At 47.6% G+C, this 13,147-nt stretch overlaps 1 protein-coding gene across 1 annotated transcript in view; it reads right to left on the reverse strand.

The window, feature by feature from the left end:
* Nucleotides 1-13,147, reverse strand: part of SLC35B3 (solute carrier family 35 member B3) — a 128,112-nt gene that overhangs the window by 66,766 nt on the left and 48,199 nt on the right. The gene's annotated exons all lie outside the window — the stretch shown is intronic.

The following is a 13,147-nucleotide window of genomic DNA, read 5'->3' on the forward strand; positions in this document are numbered from 1 at the left end:
AGCGATTCATTTTTTCATGGGGCACGGTTACCCCTGATGGTCTTAATTTGGAAGTAGAGTGGGTATGAGGACTGTTTCTTTAACTAATAGGGAGGAGCCCTATATTAAGTCCTTTAAATTACGAAATGTCGTCAGACGCAGTAACTCCTGATGCGGCGTTATGAGGTCCTGGCCTGAGGGAGTTCCTAACCGGCGTGTAGCCGAATAAAGGTATGAGAAAGAGTGTTTATTGAAAGCATATTGAGATAGTAGGTTTATAATACAGAGGAAAGTGATGGTTAATGAGGTTATTGTGAACTTATTGTAGATATAATGGTGGTTCCTCCTGAGGAAGATCTAACGAAATGCGGATCAGCATTGGGGAACCGTTGAACACACCAGAAGTTGATTAAGGACTGTTTCACTGGCTTCTTAAATCCCTGTACATTGCTGCACAACGGGATATGTGAATATGAGCAATTTATGAAGTGCTTTTGCTTGAACTAAGTAACGGCACGTTTGGGGCACATTCAATTGATTGACTATAATACAGTGGTCACGCGGAAAGCGTGGCGTTAAACACTGTTTTACAGAGACTAAGTACTATTATATTATCTTCGATTTGACATTGTTGTGTGATTGTAATATGCATACAATTTTATTTGAATGATGTTTCCATTGTTATTGTAGATATTGCTTAATGCAGTGCAGGGAAAGAAGTTAGCGGCAAAGATTAGAGAGATATGTTTTAATTTTATATAAATAGATAATTAAAAGTTTTGTGAATTAACACTGGAGCTTTTTTGAAAACAATTGTGAAGTTTGGCTCTGGGAATTTAATTATATCCCCTATTTTTTGACATATCATCTAAAGATACCAGCAAAATACAGAAGCTAGAAGGTAAAATTATGTATCATACCTGATAATTTTCTTTCCATTAATCATAGCTGATCAATCCATAGACTGGTGGGTTGTGTCCATCTACCAGCAGGTGGAGATAGAGAGCAATCCTTTTGCCTCCCTATATGTGGTCATGTGCTGCCGGAAACTCCTCAGTATGTCGATATCCAAGCGCCATCCGCAGGACTCAGCACTTAGAGAATTACACCCACAAAGGGACACTCTGCCCAGCTCACCACCGCCGAAACGGGGGAGGGGAATTAACCCAGCTCATCCCCACACAAGTGGGGGAGGGGAATCCGTCCAGCTCATCCCCGCGGAGCAGGGGAGGGACACCACCCCACCGATGCGGGGGGGATCTGGCTTATCTTGCAACCGCAACCGCGGGAGGAGCTGACTGACCCTAACACCGCCGAAGCGGGAGGGGTACAAAGCTGCCCTACAGCCGCACGAAGCGGGAGGGAGCGCCGGCAGAATTTATGTCTCAATCTAGCCCCGTAAAACGGAGGGGAGAGGAATGCAGCAGCTCACTGTAACACAAACTCTTCTCAACTCTTGAAGAATCCAATTGAAAAAACTTGAACACGAAGTCCTCCTGAACAGGAACTGAAGACTAAACTTGAACCTGAAATGCAACCAGAATATAAACAGTACAGATATCTGGGAGGGGCTATGGATTGATCAGCTATGATTAATGGAAAGAAAATTATCAGGTATGATACATAATTTTACCTCTCATATCATCATGCTGATCAAGCCATAGACTGGTGGGATGTACCGAAGCAGTACTCACCCAGGACAGGACATTGAAATCCCTGACCGCAACACTGAAGCTCCAAACCGGGCCTCCGCCCGAGCAGCCACAGTCAAGCGGTAATGCCTGGAGAAGGTATGGGCCGATGCCCAAGTTGCCGCCTTGCATATCTCTTCCAAGGAGACGGACCCGGCCTCTGCCATCGAGGCCGCCTGAGCTCTAGTGGAGTGAGCCTTCAGCTGAATAGGCGGCACCTTCCCCGCGGCCACATAAGCCGCTGCAATGGCTTCCTTGACCCATCTTGCCACTGTAGGCTTAGCAGCCTGCAGATCCTTACGAGGACCTGCAAACAGGACAAACAGATGATCCGATTTCCAGAAATCATTGGTCACTTCCAAGTATCTGATGATGACTCGTCTCACATCCAGATATTTGAGAGCAGAGTATTCCTCTGGGTAGTCCTCCCTACGAAAGGAAGGGAGACAGAGCTGCTGATTCACATGGAAGCGAGAAACAATCTTGGGCAGGAAGGAAGGCACTGTGCGAATAGTCACTCCTGCCTCAGTGAACTGCAGAAAAGGCTCTCGACATGAGAGTGCCTGGAGCTCGGAAACTCTTCTGGCTGAAGTGATAGCCACCAAAAAGACTGCTTTCAACGTCAGGTCTTTCAGAGATGCCCTCGATAAGGGTTCAAAAGGCGGCTTCTGCAAGGCTCTTAGCACCAGGTTGAGATTCCACACAGGCACCACTGAGTGCAGAGGAGGGCGCAGGTGATTAGCTCCCTTGAGAAAACGTACCACATCTGGCTGCGAAGCCAGGGAAGCACCCTTCAGGCGGCCCCTGAAGCAAGCCAGAGCCGCTACCTGGACTTTAAGGGAACTGAGCGACAGGCCTTTCTCCAAACCTTCTTGCAGGTACGCCAGCACTGAAGAAATTGGAGCAGTGAAGGGAGAAAGAGAGCCTGCTTCACACCACGCTGCAAAGGTACGCCAAACCCTGGCGTAAGCAGTAGAAGTAGAGTGCTTCCTCGCTCTCAGCATAGTGGCGATGACCTTGTCTGAGAAGCCCTTCTTCCTCAGACGCTGCCGCTCAATAGCCAGGCCGTAAGACCAAAGGGGGAGGGATCCTCCATCACCACGGGACCCTGATGCAACAAGGCCCTGCTCCACTGGCAGCCGCAGAGGGTCGTCCACTGAGAGCCTGATCAAGTCCGCATACCAGGGACGTCTGGGCCAGTCCGGACCCACCAGGATTATCCGGCCCGGATGCTTTGCCACCCGGTCTAGTACCCTGCCCAACATGGGCCAGTGCGGGAACACATAGAGAAGCTCCTGTGTCGGCCACTGTTGGAGAAGAGCATCTACTCCCAGAGATCGAGGGTCCCATCCTCTGCTGAAAAAGCGCGGCACTTGGCAATTGGCCGATGACACCATCAGATCTAGGCTCGGCTGGCCCCAGTGCTTCGTGATGTCCAAGAACGCCTGAGCCGATAACTGCCACTCTCAGGGATCCAAGGTATGGCGACTGAGAAAGTCCACCTTGACATTCATGACTCCGGCAATGTGGGCCACTGACAGCTGTTCCAGGTTCGCTTCCGCCCACTGGCATAGATTCATGGCTTCCTTGGCTAGAGGGGCGCTCTTGGTACCTCCCTGGCGGTTGACATAGGCCACAGCCGTGGCATTGTCCAACAGGACCCGTACTGGCTTCAACGCCAGTACCGGGAGGAACTCCAAAAGCGCCAACCGAATGGCTCTGAGTTCCAGGAGGTTGATAGACCACTTTGCCTCTGCAGGAGACCAGAGCCCCTGCGCTATCCTTCCCAAGCAGTGGGCTCCCCAGCCCGTCAAAGAGGCGTCCGTCGTGACGACAATCCACTCCGGGGTCACAAGAGGCATCCCTGCAGACAACTTGTCTGTCTTCAGCCACCAGCTCAGCGCCTTGCGCACTGCTGGGTCCAAGGGAAGGCGCACAGCATAATCTTCCGACACCGGAGTCCAGCGCTGCAGCAGAGAGTGTTGTAGTGGTCTCATATGAGCCCTGGCCCAGGGCACTACTTCCATCGTGGCCGTCATAGAGCCCAACAGCTGCACATAGTCCCAAGCCCGAAGCGGAGAGGCTACTAGGAACTGGTCCACCTGAGCCTGAAGTTTGACAATGCGATTGTCCGGCAGGAACACTCTGCCCACTTGGGTGTCGAATCGAACTCCCAGATACTCCAGGGACTGAGTCGGGCGCAGCTGGCTTTTCTCCCAGTTGATGATCCACCCCAGGGAGCTCAAAAGAGCAATCACCCGGTCCACAGCTTTGCCGCACTCTGCATAAGAGGGGGCTCGGATCAACCAGTCGTCCAGATAAGGATGGACTTGTACTCCTTCCTTTCGCAGGAAGGCCGCGATGACCACCATTACTTTGGAGAAGGTCCGCGGAGCAGTAGCCAACCCGAACGGGAGGGCTCTGAACTGGAAGTGTCGGCCCAGGACTGCAAAACGCAGAAAGCGTTGATGAGGAGGCCAGATGGGAATATGCAAGTACGCTTCCTTGATGTCCAAGGATGCCAGGAACTCCCCTGCCTTCACTGCCGCTATAACAGAGCGGAGAGTCTCCATGCGAAAGTGCCGAACTTTCAAGGCCCGATTGACCCCTTTGAGGTCGAGGATAGGCCGTACAGAACCTCCTTTCTTTGGTACCACAAAGTAAATGGAGTAACGTCCCTTGCCAAGCTGATTTTCTGGCACCGGAACGACCGTACCCAGGCAGATCAGATTGTCCAAGGTCTGCTGCACTGCCACAGCTTTGACCGGAGACTTGCAGGGAGAGAGTACAAACCCGTCTCTTAAGGGTCGGCAGAACTCTAGCTTGTAGCCGTCTCTGATGACTTCCAGCACCCAAGCGTCTGAAGTTACCCTGGTCCACTCGCCCAGAAACGAGGACAGGCGTCCTCCAATCTGCACTGGGCCATGGACCAGGACCCCGTCATTGGGTACGAGACCCTGGGGGAGGACCGGAGGGCGCACCTCCGGGACGGCGGTCTCTGCGAAAGGAATGCTGCTTGGGGGAGAAGTTCCTCTTGAAGGAAGAGGGGGCAGAGGAGCCCGACTTGCCCGGGCGGTACCGACGGGCTTCCTGAAACCGTCCTCTGGAGATACCGGGGCGAGCACTGGCCCGAGCCCTGACCTCTGGTAACCTCTTGCCGAGATCGGTCACAATTTTGTCCAGCTCGACCCCAAAGAGCAGCTTACCTTTAAAAGGCAACTTAGCCAGGCGGGATTTAGAGGCGTGGTCCGCAGACCAATGTTTCAGCCAAAGCCACCGCCGCGCAGAGACTGTCTGAGCCATACCTTTAGCCGAGGCTCTCAAGACATCATACAGCAAGTCTGCCAAATAAGCCAAGCCCGATTCCAGGGCCGGCCAATCAGCCCTCAAGGAAGGATCCGAGGGGGAAGCCCGCTGCACAATCGTCAGGCACGCCCTGGCCACCTAGGAGCCGCAAACTGAGGCCTGCAAACTTAAGGCAGCCGCCTCGAAGGACGACCTTAAGGCAGCCTCCAATCTTCTGTCTTGGGCGTCCTTTAGGGCAGTGCCACCTTCCACCGGCAACGCCGTTTTCTTAGTCACCGCAGTGATTAAAGAATCCACGGTAGGCCAAAGAAAGGCCTCCCGTTCACTTTCAGGCAAAGGATAGAGGCGGAACATAGCCCTAGCCACTTTGAGGCTCGCTTCCGGGGCATCCCATTGAGCCAAAATTAAGGTGTGCATAGCATCATGCACGTGGAAGGTTCTAGGCGGGCGCTTCGTCCCCAGCATAATGGCGGAGCCAACAGGGGCTGAGGGAGAGACGTCCTCTGGAGAGGAAATCTTCAAAATGCTCATGGCCTGCACTAACAGGTTGGGCAAATCCTCTGAGCGAAAGATCCGCGCTGCAGAGGGGTCATCCGCTCCATCCGAGCGGGAATCCGTTTCCTCCAAGGAATCCCCAAAGGACCGTTGGGAGAACTCAGATACGCTGCCCTCATCTACATCAGAGGAGACAGAGTCCTCTAAGGCCTGGGAATCCACCCGAGGGCGTTTACTTCCGGGGGCCTCAACCCCTTTATCGGACAAGGGAGAAGGGGCAGCGTTTTGCATAAGGAAAGCCTGATGCAGCAGCAAAATAAACTCGGGGGAGAAACCCCCCAGACTGTGCACTTCAGCAGCCTGGGCCACAGCCCTAGATGCACCCTCAACCGGCGCTCGCAAGAGCGGGGGAGAAACATGCTGCGCATCCAAGATGGCGTCCGGCGCGACACTCCGCAAAGGAGCCGCGCGGGAAGAATGGCGCTTAACTTTAGCTGCTTTTTTGCCGTCGCCCAAATCAAGGGCGGCCATGGCATTAACGTCTCCCAGCTCAAGGGCGGCCCAAGAAGAAGCCGTCCGAGCAGAGTGGCCGGCCAAGATGGCGGAGGCGAGCAGCGGGGGATGGGCGTTTATGGCGGGAAAAACCACCGCACCGGAGGAAGACCCGGGACACTGACCGGCCTCCAAACTGACACCCAACAAGGGCGAATCAGACTTTAAGACCCCCGCATCCCCGCTAGAAGCGCACACGCGGTCCGGGGAGCGATTCTTCGCGCCCTCGCCCTCCGACGCCATAGGCCACGTGGAGATCGATCGGGGAACCCCCTGCCCGCTATAAAAAGGTAAAAATTACCTACTTCTCGCTCCGAGCTGTAACGAACTGGTGTCCCAGTGAGTAGCTGCAATAAACGTTTAAATAAACGTTGAAATAAACGCCCTTAAGGACGTCCACATTTTTTTTTTTAAACGGAGCCAGCGGGAGGGGGGAGAAAAGGAGGGACCTGGCGCCACCAGGTTTGCACTTGCTCAAGAAGAGCCCTCAACCCCAGGTACTCAACAAAACCTAAAAATTAGGCTTGGAGACCTAGCCAGAGCTGCTGCTGTGTGTGACCACCACCTGCTGAGATAGAGAACATACTGAGGAGTTTCCGGCAGCACATGACCACATATAGGGAGGCAAAAGGATTGCTCTCTATCTCCACCTGCTGGTAGATGGACACAACCAGTGGTGTGCTGGAGCCGGCTCGCTCCGGCTCGCAAGAGCCGCTTATTAAATTTTGACAGCTCTTGCGAGCCGGTTGTTGTTCGGGGCGAGCCGGCTCCATTGCAGGAGGTAAGCATGGCAGGAGGGCGCCATGCTTACCTCCCCTCCCGCTCCCAAACATGCCCAGCGATTGCCCTTCGCCCCCACCGTCCTCTCCCGCTCCCATCCATCTTTTTTAAATACCTCCTCGCCGTTGAAGCGCCACATTAAAGCCCTGCTGCTGCTGCCCAAGCTTTTCCTCCGTTTGCTGTAGTTCGCGTGAACTTCGTGCCCTTAGTCCCGCCTTCTGACGTATGACGTCATACGTCAGAAGGCGGGACTAAGGGCACGAAGTTCACGCGAACTGCAGCAAACAGGGAGGGAAAGCTAGAGACAGGCAGCAGGACTTTAACGCGGCGCTTCAACGGCGAGGAGGTATTTAAAAAAGATGGATGGGAGCGGGAGGGGACGGTGGGGGCGAAGGGCAATCGCTGGGCATGTTTGGGAGCGGGAGGGGAGGGCAGGGGAGGGAGGAGAATCGCTGGACATGAGATGGGAGCGGGAGGGGAGGGCAGGGGAGGGAGGAAAATCATTGGACATGGATGGGAGCAGGAGGGGAGGGCAGGGGAAGGAGGAAAATCGCTGGACTTGAGATGGGAGCGGGAGGGAAGGGCAGAGGAAGGAGGAGAATCGCTGACATGGATGGGGCAGGGGAGGGAGGAAAATTGCTGGACATGGATGGGAGCAGGAGGGAAGGGCAGGGGAGGGAGGAGAATCGCTGGACATGGATGGGAGCAGGAGGGAAGGGCAGGGGAGGGAGGAGAATCGCTGGACATGGATGGGAGCGGGAGGGAAGGGGAGGGAGGAGAATCGCTGGGCATGGATGGGTAGAGGGGGCAGAGGAGAGAGGACAATTGCTGGGCATGGATGGGTAGGGGGGCAGGGGAGAGAAGAGAATTGCTGGGTATGGATGGATAGAGGAGGACAGGGGAGAGAGGAGAGTTTCAGGACATGGATGGAGGGGAGGGAAGGGAGAGAGAAGAAATGCTGGACATGGAGGGAAGATAGAAGAAGGAGATTAGATGAGGGAAAATGAAGTGAGGAGAGAAACTGCACATAGATGGAGAAAATAGGCAGAAGCTGGATCCACTGTACAGTCAAGTGTGCGGAGGACCAGAAATGAAGAAGAAAGGAGGAAAGAAAAGAAATAAATGGAAAGGAAGCCCTGGAAACGGAGTCAAGGGAACAGATAGAGAGCAGCAGAATCAGATACTGGGCCAGCATGATCAGAGAAACAAAGTCACCAGACAACAAAGGTAGAAAAAAATAATTTTATTTTCATTATAGTGTTTGGAATATGTCCACTTTGAGAATCAGGTGCTGAACATTAAAAGTTTATATTTATTTACTTATTTATGGCATTTTATCCCATATTAAACATGAATTAGATTGGAACCTGGGACCATTTAATTTTTTTTTCCTGGAGAGAGTAATGCATTGCCCCCCCCCCCCCCCCCCCCCGGCTATAGCCAGCTCTGCAATTTTTTTTTTTTGGGGGGGGGGGGCGCCGAGGTGGACCGGGGAGAGAGCCTGTTGTTAAAATTTTACCAGCACACCACTGGACACAACCCACCAGTCTATGGATTGATCAGCATGATGATATGGAATCTCCCATTAAAGAGATTATGATACAATGCTGAAGTAGACCAGGAGTATTTGAAAAAAAGAACAGATATAAATTATTTCAAATTATCCCACTGATTTCTACATAGGTTGTAAATACAAATTCTAAAAAATATATAAATTGTAGATGAATGTCAACTAAAAAAAATAAAAGGGGAGAGTTAGAATGTATGACAGTAAATAAAAAGTTAGATAACAGGCGTCTCGCAGATCTGGTGGATGCCAGAATAAAATTTATATCGAACTGATAGGGTAGATCAAATTGCTTGATGGATGGCATTATACTTTAAGGATGGCATACAGCCAAACAGGATAAAAGTTCTGCTGTAAACTAAATATAATGTGGAAACTTTATCAACAGAAATACCATGTGTGATGGGGAACAGCCAACTGGTGGGGTTATACTACAGTCCACCGGGACAGGATAGAGAGACCAGTGAAATACTAACAAAAATTAGGAAGGATAACAAATTTGGTAACACAATACAATGGAAGATTTCCATTACCCCAATATTGATTAGGTAAACATCTCACAGAAGTGAAGTTTCTAGATGCCAAATGACTGCTTCGTGTAACACCTGGTCCAGAAATCAATTTAAAAGATCTAGACCTTATTGATACACAGGACCTGATTCAAAGACTAAAGGTGATGGGGTTGACAGGCAAAGTTGATCATAATAAAATCAAATTGATAGCACTGTTAGCACTTAATAAAATGGAAAGCTATAACACGAGAAATTTGGGAAAAAAAAGTTAAAAGGAGTGGATGCTGGGGTCAAAACTTTAAATGAGGGTGGATATTATTAAAAAAAAAAAAAAAAAAAAAAAAAAAAAAGAAGACCATAATGGAAACCCAGATAAAATATACTCTGTGCATTAAAAAAGGTTGAAAGAAGGCCAAATGACAGCCAGACCTGTTTAAGGAGGTGGAAAAATGGTGAAAGCCAAAAGAATACCTTCCAAAAATACAGAAAGTAGAATCTAAACGAAGAAAACAGGGAAGAATATCAGTATTGGCAAATTAGATGTAAAAAAAAAAAAAAAAAAGTAATAAAGCAGGCCATGGGAGACTTTGAATCAAAGCTTGCTGTAAAGGTGAGAACTAAAAATAAGAATATTTTTAAGATACATCTGAAGCAAAAAGCCCATGAGGGAGTTGGCTGGACAATAAAGGTTATAAGGAGTGCTCAGGAAAGATAAGGTGGTAGCTAAAAAAAAACAACAACAAAAAAAAAACAACTAAGGGGCCCTTTTACAAAGTAGCAGTAGAACAACCGCTGCTTTGTCGCAAGCCAATCATGTACTACTGCTGGCTCACCACGTAAGCAGGCGGTAGTGCCGCCCCCAGTGTGCGCCATTTCCGGTGTGACTGGAAATTCTTTTTTTAACCACAGGGGAATTACCTGGCAGTAATTGGGCAGTGCACCGAGTTAACAAGGGAGTCCCTACTGCCTCCTAAATAAATAGAAGTGAGGGTTCTCCCCGGAAATGTCTGTGGCAAGTGTTTAATTACTGCACAGCCATTTCCTTTTTTTTTTTTTTTTGGCTTTTTACCTGCTGCTGTACAAAGGGCCTTGGCGCGTGCCAAATCCACGCACCAATGCAACCGCAGGGCCCCTTTTACTACAGCTTGGTAAAAGGAGCCCTGAATGATTTGCCTTAGTCTTTACTAAGAAGGATACTGGGATCATACCAACATTGGAAACATTTTTTTTAATGCAATGATTCAAAACAACTAAAGCCTATCACAGTAACCCCGAGATTCTACAAATAATGCCCAAAATGCACGCAATCCTGAGATCCACATGCAAATAAATTAGTTAACTAGCCATTAACAATCAATAATTGGCTATTAACAATGTTAATTGGCTCAAATTTGGATTTATGCACAGATATGGCTGCACAGTTCTATAAAGATCCACACCCAAAACCTCTCGTGTGCAACCCAAAAGGCATTGTGACTATGGGAGGGGTATGGGCAGATCAGGGGTGCTTCAAAGAATTACACATAGTGTCACAGAATTTGGGGGCTTCATGCCCTACTTCCACACCAGGTTTCAGTTGGTGTAAGTCCTTGCAGCCAAAGGTGGGTACCATAATATGCACTAACCCTCTAAGTCTCTAAAACAAGCCCAAATTACAAGTACGTTTTAACTGAATAATGAGCCAATCAGCATCAATAATTGGCTTTTTAACAAGCAATTATTGGCATTAATTCAAAGCAACTAACATGTACGAATGTAAATTTTATGCACATCCCGGAAAAGGGGGCAAGGAAATGGGAATGTCATGGGCGTTTCAGGGTTGAGCGTGGGCATGGATTTCAGTTATGCAAGCAATTATAGAAAAAGGGGTCTCCGCAAATAAATTGAAGCACGGGCATTTGCACCACATTTTCATTGGTGCAAATGGACATGCCTAAATTTACGCACAACCCTTGTGCTTAAGCGCTATTCTATAAACCACATCTAAATTTAGGTGCAGCTCATAGACTAGTGCTTAAGCGTTTTTTGGGGCAAAGATTTTTTAGGTGACATTATTGAAGCTAGCCCTCAGTGCTATTCTATAAAGAGAGCTCAGCCCACAGTGTCCTTTATGGAATAGACCCGAGCACAAATTTTTCCTTCTGATTACAAGACTTGTGCTCTAACCACTGCACCACAAATTCAGTTGCTTAGACATTCCTTCCCTTTCCATTAAGACCCTCCAAGTTTCTGTCAGCCAATCACAGCTCATTTACCTGACATCGGTGTCAGACTTAGATCTTTAGAGCCAGCACGTTTAAATTCTGTGCTGGGCAATTTTTCTCCAATTTGTTTGGGGTTTTTTTTTCTGATTTTTCCTAATATGTTTTTGCAGTTTTGTGCATTTAAGAAGGATGGTAATTTAATATCTAGTATAAAAGAGTAGGAGTCTTGGACATTACGTCATGTTATTAGTGATCGGTGGGCATACATATTGAACCGCCGATTATGTGTTGATGTCAGCAGGGAAACAAGATGGCGGAAGTCAGTTAAAGATTTGTGAGGAGAGTAGCTGAATTCAGATACTAAGTTCTTTTTTTTAAGGTTTTAAAACATTATAAGCTGTTTTTCTGAATTTGTAGCACTGCATCCCTGATACAGCCTGAGGGTGAAACGGGTCCTATTGGGAAAAGATAAGCGCGCTGCATGAATTCCATATGCTGTTTTCAATAAACGACTTTAAATAGTAACAGGCAAAGCTGATTATGTTTTTCTAAATGGTTTTTATGGCCGTGATAGATTAGGGTCTAGTGAGTATAGCTCTAATTGAAAACTCTACAAACTGGTTCCTTAGGGTGCTGTATTACCACGAACTTCTGAGGCCTTTTCCCTTTATTTATTTCTTTATACAATTATCTATGTATGTGATTTGTCCCAAGTCCCGCTCCCTTTCTGTGTACAGATGTACTTCAACCCCCTAAATTGTGCTGCTCCCTTGGGTTTTTATAGCCCAATACATGACTCCATATTTTAGCATTAAATCTTAGTTGCCAAATTCTGGACTAATTCTTCAAGCTTCGCTAGATCCCTCTCTTCATGTTATCCAAACCATCATGGGTATCTACCCTACTGCAGATTTTGGTATCATCTGCAAAGAAACAAACCTTACCAGACAGTATCACTTACAATCTCTTTTTTTTTCCTTTTTAAATCCATGTCACTAATTTCTAACTCCATTTTCCATGATTCTTCTAATACCATGCTTTAAATTCAAGACAAGGTTTTTACTTTGGTTTTTTTTTTTGTCAAACAAAACATTTATAAGCAGGAATTTCTTCTCAACTATCCTCTAATAAATACCATTCCCATTCAGCTTATTTCTTAATGGTTAACAGTTCACTGCTTAATGGTTAATGTAAGAGCCCTTGTACAGTTAGAGAGGTCTACAAATCTTTAGATGTTAGTCCGGTGTTTCAAGGGCAAATTCTCAAAATGCATTCTTTGTGCCTGTGGATGATTTTTCCAGTGTGTTCTTGGTGTGATCTTGGCTGGGGTAGTAATTATTATCTTTAATCTTTTTTTTTCCACCAGTCTGACAGCGAAAGGAGAAACAAAGTCTTTTAACCTTATCAATACAGATGAGAATCAACTAATAGATCCTCTGAAATTCCCTTTCATTATTGTCCATGACATTGCCATGAACTTTTATGTTGAAGACCAAAATCAAATTTGTTTGCATCATTTTATACGGCAGGATGCCCAAACTTTGTTCTGCAGATTTTTTCAGAGTAGTTTTACTTGTTACCCAAAAATCTGAGAATCTAATTCTAGAAAGCCAATTACCTATGCTAAGAAAAGTAGGGATTCACTTACTATTTCAACAGACAGGGATTCTGAATTAGTCTTACTGTTCCTACTTTGTACATTATGTTTCAAGAAACATAGTATAATTTTAATTTATACTCTACTGCAGAAAAAAAAAGATTAGTTTCAACTAAAAAGGGTATGATAGTAAGAATTTCTAATTCTCATAATATTTGAAGCTCACAAATTTTTCTCACTACTGTAACATCTTCATTTCTACATAACCCACCACCTGAATCATGGTTACTTTCATTCAAATTTGTACAAAAGTAAAAATAAATAAATAAAATAAATGAGAGGACAATATTCAGTGATTTAAGAGGGCTGGACAGGCTCCTGCCCAGTTAAATTGCCTGGGGGGGGGGGGGGGGGGGGGGAGGGAGGAAAGGGGCAATCTGTTGATATTCGGCAGCACTTAACTG

The sequence above is a fragment of the Microcaecilia unicolor genome, chromosome 1 (genome assembly GCF_901765095.1).
Source record: "Microcaecilia unicolor chromosome 1, aMicUni1.1, whole genome shotgun sequence".
NCBI lineage: Eukaryota > Metazoa > Chordata > Amphibia > Gymnophiona > Siphonopidae > Microcaecilia > Microcaecilia unicolor.